This window comes from Dipodomys ordii, unplaced genomic scaffold (genome assembly GCF_000151885.1).
Source record: "Dipodomys ordii isolate 6190 unplaced genomic scaffold, Dord_2.0 Scaffold125, whole genome shotgun sequence".
NCBI classification, from domain to species: domain Eukaryota; kingdom Metazoa; phylum Chordata; class Mammalia; order Rodentia; family Heteromyidae; genus Dipodomys; species Dipodomys ordii.
Window position 1 is genome coordinate 2,430,235 of NW_012267341.1, and position 10,735 is coordinate 2,440,969.

Here is a 10,735-nt window from a genome sequence, read left to right on the forward strand (position 1 = left end):
CCAGGTGTGTTGCTATTGTTTTGCAAGGTTGATTAGATAACTCAGCCCAGGTTGATTAGATAACTGTCCCCCAGAAAGGCATAGATGAGCAGGTTATAGTAATCTTACCCAATTCCCTCAGTGAGTGGTCCTCCTCTTCAGCCTCTGGGAGTTGTGTAGGCCAGTCAGAGCCTTGCTCACTGGGGGCTGCAGGAGAGGGCCCCACGCATGGCTGGACCAAGACACCTGTGGAGTGGGGGCAGGGATGAGCCAGAGGGACCCTTTTCTAGGCAGTCTTAAAGTCATCATCCTAAGAGTAACCCTGAGAGCAGAGCAGAAGCATTTATTAAGTATCCACTGCGCGTGTTCCTTTGTTAAATGCTTTATGTAATACATTCATTTCCCTCTTCCTCTCAACATCCCACGGGGTATCTACTATTGTTTATCTCCGTTCAAGGTGGAGGCCCAGAGAAAAGAGCCAGCAGTTTCTCTGTCCTTTTAGGGACCTTCTCCCCAAGGACAGGCACTGTAGAGGTGAGTGACGGCCCCTTCTGCCTCTAGCTTAGAAGCACCGGACCAGTCTAAACCAGGCTGAAGGACTCCTGATAAAAGTTGCTGTGGGGCTCAGAGGCCTGGCTCAGTTGGAAGAGCACCAACAATGAGCAAAAGCATCAGGTACCTATTTTGAGTCAAAAAAAAAAAGGTTGTTCCAGGGCCTCTCGTGCCTCATTGTGGGTCACTGAAGGTGAGAAAAATTTCCAGTGGTAAGCAGGGACGCCTTCCCACCCCCCACTTGTCCTTAGATTAGAAGTGATATTGGCCCACTTGCAGACAGATGGTAGGAAACAGTGCCAGTCAGGGGCTGCACTTGCCCTGTTACCAGAACATTGACTTGGACCTCACTTCTCAGTGGGTTGATGCAGGTATCCATACTGACGTGTGTTCTCTCTTTTATTTTGGAGGTTTCCTTTGGGTCCTAGAACCCTGCTTCCCTCCCTCTCTGTCCTAGGCCTGGGTCCTTTGTTCCTTCTCTCCCCTGCTCCCCCTCCTGCTGCAGCCATCAGATCCTGTCTTCAAAGGCCATGACCCATCTACATGCTGGAGAGCATGGAGGGTACCACCTGGCCCCTGGCTAGCCTGGAATGAGAATCCCACAGCCTGGCCTCATTCCTACAGGCTGCCATTAGAAGGCTCTTCCCTTTCTAGGCCACCCTTTCTTTTTGGGGGTCAAGTCACTCATGTGGGAGTTCCACCTGGGACAGGTGTATTCTAGGATGGTTTGGAAGAAGTAGTTGGAGTAACAGGAGTTACTGAACTTTGTTGGAGATAAGTAGACATAACTCACTTCAAGGAAGATTGTCCCAGAATGTCCAGATGAGCTGGTTGAAAAAAAAAAAACCCCACAAAAACAAAAACAAAAAGAAACAACCTCGAGGTGCCCCCTTTTCACCTCTCAGTTTTTGGCCAGGGTCCTCATTATCCTCTCAGTCTCTGGGCGAATGCTTAGGCCCAGGGAGAGGCCTAGTCAGGATTGGGGACCGCATGAAGCCTGAGGCACTTCTTGGAAAGAGTGTTTCTGGTGTCAGAGGGAATGGGAGGAAAGGGGTTATGGTTCAGGGTCATAGGAAGCCATGTCCCAAGGAATGACTCTGGGTAGTGGAAAGCTTCCCAGCTGGACCTGGCCTGGAATGTGGTGCTGGTGGGGTGGGGGGAGAGTAGGGGGGGGTGGTATGGGAGAGGACTGGCCAGGCGTCCTGGGCCAGCTTACCTGGGGCTCCCTGCCAGTCCAGACCTCTTTGCTTCTTGGAGTTTTAGTGTGCTTCTCTGTAAACAAAAGTATTTGCCATACCCTCCAATCTCTCTGGTTATAATAGGAGTAGCTTGTGCGAAGCTGAGAGCAGACCCCTATTAAGGGACTTGGGAGTCTACAGGGGAACCCCCTTTCCAGGGAGAACTTATCCCCTCCTCTGTGTTCAGGGTAGGGATTCAGCACCCCTTTGATTCTGACATTTGTCACTGAGTTTGGTTGTCACTTATTCTTGACTTTCTGGCCTGTGGCCACCCCTTTCCTCCTCACACCCACCCGGCTGGCTCTGAGCTTAGCTTCCTCAGGATGGAGGCTGCTGCTGAGCCAGGTCTAGAGGACAGTGGACTGAGCATCAAGGAAAGGAGTCTTAGATATAGTTGGGTAGCTCCCCCAGATGTGAAGAATGAACCTGGAGGTTCAGTGACTTGCTCAAAGCTGGCTTCTGGGCCAGTCTACTTCCTGGAGGGGGTGGGGCGGGGGTTGAGTGACAGGCCAGAGGAGGGCATCGGATAGGTTGGAGAGCACTGCCTTGCCTCCGGAGCCTCACAGCTGCTGCTTCAGGTGCTGAAATCTGAATGCCAGGCCTCTCGCTTCCTTTTTTTGGTGACTTTCATTGTTGCCTCTCAGCCAGAGGCCTGGAAAGCAGATTTTCAAGACCTTTCATTCTGGGGCTCTTCCTGTCCACTTTTCCTGATAAAATAGAACCCTCATGCAAGGGGGACCCCGGGGAACACCAGGGACCCTGGGGGGATAGGGTCTTCTTCCTTGTTCACCTGTACTAGAAGGTTGGACAATATTTGTGGGTTGTTAAGAGAACTCTGCTTAGATTGTGTGTTTGGTGCTGGCCTGCCCAGCCCTTTCAACAAAGGCATTCAGTTGTCTGATAAAACTCGTATTGTACTCTTCCTCCTCTTGACTTCTTTTAAAGATGGGCCTCCCTTGCTCTGGACTCAGAGTTAGCGTCATTGGATTCCAGCAGGGCAGCTTAGGTTAATACAAAAAAAAAAAACAAAAACATGGGATGCTAAGGGATGTAGCGCTTTGCTTGAGGTCGAAAGGTTCAGGAAACAGTGAGCTCGGATTTGAACCTATGACCATAAGGCAAAGAAAAACCACAGGTTGGGCAAAAGAAATGGTTCTGTATTCCTCTGAGATCTGGTGTCAGTGCTCCTCCCCGCTGAGCAGGGGCAGGAAGGCCTCTGTGCTGGAATTCCCCAGGCCCAGGCTGCATCTGCTTACAGACTCTGGGGCTGTATGTGAGAGGCAGAGGCAGAGTCCGGTGGTAGCCTGGGGAGATGCTGGAGGACCAGCACCTGATGGCATCTACCCCACTCAGGGACTAAGAGCAGCTCCGCTCTAAGGTTGGCGGCTTCTCGGGGTCCTAGCTCTCAGGCACGGTGGGCTCTGGGTGGTTCCCTGGTACAGATCAGCCATGAGCTTTCCCAGAGGGGCAGCTGCAGCCAGACGCAGTTGGCAGGGTTCGAGGAAGGAAGGCAGACTGGAGGAGGGTGAAGCAATTGACATAGAATAGCTTGGGAATCTGCAACTCAGACCCTCAAATACAGTTTGTTTTAATGTCTCTTAGTTTTTAAATACTATTGCTCTCACTGGTTGAGGAAAATCTGGCTAAGTTTTCCTTCTGCTGCTAGCCATGTGGCTCCCCTCCTCAGAGGCAGCCATGACCCCCCCACCCCACTACCACACAGAGGGGTGCAGTTTGTGTTGAGAATGTGTGTGTGTGTGTGTGTGTGCACACTCTCCTGTTCTTTTCACTTCACAGATTGTCTTGGAGACTTATATCCCGAGTCTGTCCTCTTCAGGAATTTCACTCAGGGTTGAGTAATATTTGCAGGTAGCAAAATGTGCAACTCTTCGGTGGACCTGTGCATGTGTACACAGCCAGTGACCGGCACACAGGGTGAAGCACCGCGGGTTCCTACATAGCTTCCTCGTCACCCATAGGAAGAAGTCACCTGTGTTTGACATTGTGAAGATGCGGCAGTTCCCTGCTCTGGAAGATAGCCTTCTGTTGGAACTGGCGGAGCTGTCCTGAGGAAAATGTGGACACCCAGCACAGTGCCCCGCACCCCCCCCCCCAGTAGCTGCTCAATAAAGGAAGTATTTTTAAAGAATTTCTGCAGTGGTCTGTCTTCTGTCTCTGCCTGTGCTCTTCAGCTACTAATAACCCATCCTCCTTTTCCTCTCTCCCTCCCTCCCTCCATTCCCCCCTCCCTCCATTCCTTCCTCCTTCACTCCCTCCCTCCTTCCTTCCCTTCTCTCTCTCCCTTCTCTCCCTCCCTCCCTCCCTCCTTTGTCTTCTTCCCTCCCTCCTCTTTCTTCTTCCCTTCTCTCCCCTTCCTCCCTCCCTTTTCTCTTTTCTTCCCTTCTTTCTCTCCCTCCCTCCCTCTTCCTCTCTCCCTTTTCCTTCTCTCCCTCTTCTCTCATACTCCCTTTCTTCCTCCACTCCATTCCTCTTTCTTCCCTTCTCCTTTGTCTTTCCATTTTTCTCTCTATACCCCTTTCCCTTCCTCCATCCCTCTCTCTTCTCTTCCCTCCTTCTCTTCCCCCTACTCCCATCTCTTACACACACACACACACACACACACACACACACACACACATGTGCTGTCTAGCCACATGGCCATCATGCCTGGAGGCCAGGCTGAGAGAATGGTCCCGTTGTTTCTGAGCAGAATTCCCATATCCAGCAGGTATGTGTTGACTGGGCTGTCCAGTGGCCAGGAGCTGGCCACAGCTGGTGGGGACATACTCTTCTTCCTTCCCCAGAGAGAGGAGAAGGAAGGCCCCAGTTCCTCCTGGATGTGGGCAGGGGGAGCCAGAGGACCCCCTTCACCTTCCACTCTGCCTCTGTCTCTTCAAAGTGTGTGTGTGTGGGTCCTGTCCACTATGTGGTCTCCAACTGGCACCTTGGAGCCCAGAAGCTGAATCAGGCCACGAATGGGCCCAGGTGAGCAAAGGGAAGTGGTGCCTGTTAGTCCCTTCACTCCCTTGCTGGGGTGGGTGTGGATGTCTCAGCAGAGGGGGCAATGGAGGCAGCCCCTAGGGGAGGACAGAGTAGCAGGCTCCCCCCCTTGCCCAGATCCTTCCTCCCTCCCTCCCCCTGCCGCCCCCCCCCTGCTCTGGTGTGTGCATGTGTGTGTACTGGCATTCTATTGAAGCTGATCAGCCTGCTGAGCTTCAGGATTCCTTAACCAGGCCTCAGGGATGCCTGGAATCTTTGCCTCCAGATCGCCCACTTCTGATGCCTGCTATTATTCCCAGAGAACATTCTAGAACAGCCTTCTCTTCCCCAGCCAGGGCTGTGGAAAGGGTCTCCAGGAAGAAAGGCCCCCATGAGCAAGAGGCAGTGAGGGACTGAGGTAGTAGAGCAGGATGGGGCCGGGTAGGCTGGGGAGGGGGGCTAGGTGGCGAGGGCTGATCACTTAAGAAGCCAATGAGCTTCAGGCTGCTCCAGGTAGCATGTCTCTCTGGAGTCCAGGCCAGAGCTCTGGTGGCCTCTTAACACAGTCCCAGGACCCACAGAGATAGCCTCCCTCCCTATTCCTGACCACAGGTCTGGGAAAGGAGGTCCGGGGCCTTGCCCTGGCCCTTTGCAGGCTCTGAGCTGGACCGTGTTTGCTGCTCAGAATAGGTCTAGTGCAGGCCAGAGGCTTCTGTGGGCAGGGGCACGGGAGGGAGCCAGCCCTGCCAGGAAGCAGCCTCCTCGCCATGGAAACAGCTCTGCAGAGGCCTGGGAATTCCCCAGGATGAGAATTTTAATTGCAGCCCACGGGTCCTGTGCTGCTGTCCGCCCCCAAATTCCATCACCTCCTCAGCCCTGGGGCCTGCAAGATGCTCAGTGTGTGCAGCCTTCTGTGACTCAGGTCACTGTGTCTACCTCCTCGGGCCCCTGAGGACAGGGGTTCTGGATCTGTCATGGTGGGAGGAGGGAGGGACCAGCAAGGGGTCAAGAGGAAAGGGAAGGTAGGGGCTGCTCAAATTGGAGCTGGGACAAAGGCCCACCACTCTGCAGCTCTGGGTCCCGAGGACACCCACAGATGGCCCTAGCTAGGTCTGTATGCTCTCAGGCCACAGGGCCAGCATCTGGGGATGGTTCACTTCAGAGGTTGGCACAAACACCCTTCGCAGAGGGAAGTGGACATCTGGCCTGATTCAATCCCTCTTTTCTCCTGGGATCTGCTGGGCTTGGCCAAGACTCACCTCCGCCAGAGCCGGCTGGATCATGGAAACTGGAGGAAGGAAGATGGAGCCCGGAGAAGTGGGGAGCTTCTCGGCCCATCACCGACCATGCTACCTTCCCACCAGGCCAAGAAAGGCCAAGAGCTGACAGTCTGGGAAGCAGGCCCGTCATGGGGGGGTTCAAATCCTGGCCTGAAGGGAAGAGGGTCCCCCTATTAGTACCTGGAGCCTCTGCTTTATCTGGAGGAGTGTCCACAGGAGATGAATAGTGAAGACAGAACGTGCCTCGAACTTACCTCTGGACTTGGATTGGAGGCTGGGTTAGAGCTCACAGACACAAACAGAAAAGCTGTGTGTGTGTGTGTGTGTGTGTGTGTGTGTGTGTGTGTGTACTCTAAAGACCGAGGGCCTGTGTCCCTGCTTTGGGTTTTTTTTTTTTCCCTAGAATGCTCCTCCTGCTTTTGGTGAGGGAGAAGGGGGGGTCCTTCATGTAGCCTCCTCTGTTGTTTTCCTTTGGTCCTTCCTTCCCCCCTTTTTTTTTAGGTTGGAGACTGGGACTTGAACTCTGTACCTGCCACTTTCACTCACTGGCTAGTGCTCTACCAACTGAGCCACACTTCCAACCCCTTCTCCCTCCTTCCCCTCCCCCTCCCTCCCTCCCTCCTTTCCTTCCTTCCTTCTTTCCTTCCCTCTCCCTCTCCCTCCCCCCTCTCTCTCCTTCCCTCCCCACCTTTCTTTCTTTCATTGGTACTGGGACTTGAATTCAGGACTTTGAGCTTTTGTGCTTAAGGCTGGCTCTCTACCACTTGAGCCACAGCTCCACTTCTGGCTTTTGGGTAGTTAGGTGGCGATAAGAGTCTCATGAGTTTCCTGCCTGAACCTCAATCCTCAGATCTCAGCCTCCTGAGTAGTCTAACCTCTTCACCCCCTTTTTTGGTGACAGTCACTATGTAGCTGGTCTTGAACCCTCCATCCTCCTGCCTCTGTTTCCTGAGTACTGGATCACAGGCTTGGGTCCTTTGTTTTTTTTTTTTGTCGGTTGTGCGACTTGAACTCTGGGCCTGGGCGCTGTCCCTCAGCTCTTCAGCTCAAGGCGAGCGCTCTACCACTTGAGCTACAGCCCACTTCTGGTTTTCTGGTGGTTTATAGGAGATAGGAGTCTCACGGTCTCTCCTGCCCGGGCTGGCTTTGAACCGCGATCCTCAGATCTCAGCCTCCTGAGTAGCTAGGATTACAGGCGTGAGCCACCAGCGCCCGGCTTTGGCTTGGGTCCTTTGGCAGAGCACTGAGAAAGGGCCACTTCTGGGGAATGGGCAGGGCTGGGAGCCGCAGGAGGTATACTCTGAGTTATTCACCAGAGCCCCTGCAGGGGGAGTAGGAGGCTGCTTTCACAAAGCCTTGCCCAGAGGACCGAGGAGCAGGAAAGGGCTTTCGGGAACAGACCTGGGCCTCTGAAGCCTCATGCAGGGGGAGGCCTCGCAACCTCTGGGCTCAGTGACAAGACACGGCCTTTTGCATATCTGAAGGTCCACTGTGTTAGAGGTAAGGCCTCAAAACCTTGTTTCATTTCAGCCACAAAGAGATCCATGTCCCTTGATTTACCCAGAAGGGCACTTCATCTCTAACAGGGCAGAAGAGAGGGACAGGAGGACGTAAGAGACCTTTTACTCAGGAAGCTGGAGAGTCAGCTGGAATCTCCACCTGTGTGGCCTTGGATCAGTGACTTGACCTCTCTGAGCCCTGACATGCTCACCAAGGCACTCTCTTACCAAGTGCTCTTCCTGGAGGCACCCCTTATCACTGGTGGGCTAGGCCTGCTGGCCTGGCTGCCCTGACCCAGGCTTTTCAGCCTGGAACTTTCTGTACATGTACTGGGTTCTGGAGCTGTCTCACAACAGCCAGGATCTATACCCTCTGGCCCCTCGATCCTTGGGAGACTGCAGAACTGAGGACTATAACAGCAGATCTCAAGTCCAAGCTTGGGACTGAAATGAACAAGGTAGCTGGCCTAGTCAGCCAGCACTGAACAGTAGGAGGATATCAAAAAACTAAGACCCCCCAAGACCCCAAATCCTGTAACAAATCCCTAACTGCCCCAGGGCCCTGCATGCTGGAGGAGGAGAAAGAAGGTCTCATTTCAGACCTCTGGGAGGACTGGGGACTGCTAAAGGCCCCTTCTCCTGCCTACCTGCCTCCCTTCCTGCCCCTCCCCACAGGAATCCCCTCCCTGGGATCAGGCTGGACCCCTGGAGCTCCGTGGGAGCAGCTGGTGTGCCCCTGGCTCCACAAACCCCCGGCAAGTTGCTGTAACCCATTTGCCACTCAGTTTTTTCATCTGTGAAATGGGAATGGCAGTACCTACCAGACAAGTGTTGTTTAGTGAGTCAAAGAAAGTAATCCTTTCCAAGCAAGGAGCCCAGAGCTAGGCTCAAGGTGACACGAGTGAGCCCCATCAAGCCCTCGTCTCTTTGTGTGTGGGGGCCAGTCCTGGGGTGTGAACTCAGGGCCTAGGTGCTGTCCCTGAGCTTTTGTGTTCCAGGCTAGTGCTCTACCACTTTGAGGCACAGTGCCATTTCCAGCTTTTTGGTAGTTAATTGGAGAATAGAGTCCCATGGACTTTCCTGCCTGGGCTGGCTTTGAACCATGATCCTCAGACCTCAGCCTCCTGAGCAGCTAGGATTATGGGCGTGAGCCACTGGTGCTCCAGTGCTCTTTTCCTTGTATGTTCCATCCTTCCGGTAAGCTGGCCAACTTCTGCCTCTTCCTCTAGGAAGCCCTTCCAGAATGTTCGGGGTGGGGGCAGCCTCTGCCTTCAGTTTTGAAGGCTCTGCTTTTTTCTTCTTCTGGTGTCTGATCCCATTCTCAGTAGCCATCATTTGCGGCTTCGTTGTGCGGGAATACAGTCTTTCCCTCCTGCCCACCCCCTTGTACCTGTTGGTACGAGGTACACAGTAGGTATGTCGGCAACACTTGTGCTTGCTCTGTGGGGACCCTGCCCCCCCCCAAAAAAACCCCACACCACACTGGAAACAGAATCCTGGCACTCCTGAGACTGGATCTTTTGTCTATTTTTAGAGTTTAAATGTTCCTCCAGGAAAAAAAAATCCCTGGTTCCACTCCATCTTTACATTACAACCACACCATTTTTTTTTTTATGTCAGCCAGATGTACATTTCCCTCCTCTCCACCCGAAATACACCAGAATTTGAAAAATGAGGCGCTGGATCTGAGAGTAGGGAGATAGAGGCTGCTCCCTAAACCCTGACTATTCTTGTCAGGCTGAAACTTGGACAGGATTAACGCTGGATGAAGGAGAAGGTTCTGGCTTGCCTGGGGTGGTTAGAGCTGGGGCTTTCTATGGAAGGGTAGGCAAGCTTGCAAACTGAAGTTCTGGAAGGTCATTGCTCTCCCTGGGCATCTGGGAGCATGGCCGCTGTGTGTGTGTGTGTGTGTGTGTGTGTGACAGATCTGGGCACCTAGAGGTGAGGATGAGGGCTCTGGCTGCAGTGGGTGGGGCAGCTGCTATAGGCAAGCATGTTGAGCCCCTGTTGGCTGCTCCAGCTGTCTGGGGCTTGGCTACTGGCTCCCAGGAAATCGTGGGAGAGAGAGTTTGTGATTATGAGTTTGCAACTGTGACCAAGATAAATGAACACAGGGGCTTCTGGGACCCGTGGGTCAGGGAACTTCATGCCATGTGATTCTGGGTGAAGGGAGATTCTCCCAATCATGTGAACCCCTGGCCCACTAGAAGCACAAGATACCATGCTCTCCTCTTGGTGAATGAGAGATCTTCTCCCAGTACACCAACCAGTCAGTCACCCACGATAACAACATGGTGCAATCATTAAGCACTTACTGTGTGCCAGACATGTGGTGAGTGCTTTACACCATTTTTTACCATCTGGTGTTCAATTCCCCCCCCCCCCAGGAGGTAAGGACCAGTATTTCTGTCTTCCTGACAAGGAAATAGGCACAGACAGGTTGCATCCTTCACAGGAAGTCACACAGCACACTATGCAGGCTCCTCTGTGCCTGCCCACGGTGGTCAGTCTGCCACTTGAGAGGCTCTCATGCAGTGAGGAGGCTTTGCCCGATGTGGTCCAGGAGCCATGGGCAGACAGACTGTGGCTGCTGGGGAGAATCCATAGGGAAGCTGGCCGCTCTGCTGCCTCAGGGACCATTTCCTGGTCAGACCTCAGGCAGCAGAGATCTGGCTTGGCAAACCACCCTCCCATTCTCCTGAGGGACAAACAGCCCCCCAGGGGATGCTACTGGCCCAATTCAGGGGTTGTGGTGAAGGACCCTTGCCCTCTTGTCCAGCCCAGGGGCTACAGATCGCAGGGCATGGCTGTGTCTGTTTACCTTGCTTCTCCTCCGCCTCTCTAGGAGGGCAGGGGTCTCATTGATGGGGAAGGGTTGGGGGGAGGAGAGGGAGGATGCTCAGTGAATATTTGCGCTGGGCCTCTGGGGTCTGCTGTGGTCTCTGCACACAGGGCGGCTCCTGGCCAGTGGCCCACCCCGATGGGCCAGCGGCAGAAGACATCGGATGCCCACCCGGCCACCACCCCTTGACCCTACCCAGGAGCAACAACTGCATGCAGGCAAATGATTCATTTCCACACTGGGCCAGAGAAGGCGCCGGGCGGCTGGGCCCGGGAACCCGGCCGGGGCTCCAGTAGCACTTGGGGGGCTGGAAAGAGGGAGCTCAGGTAGAAAGAAGGTTTTGGCTGCCGAGAGCGCAGTGCCTAG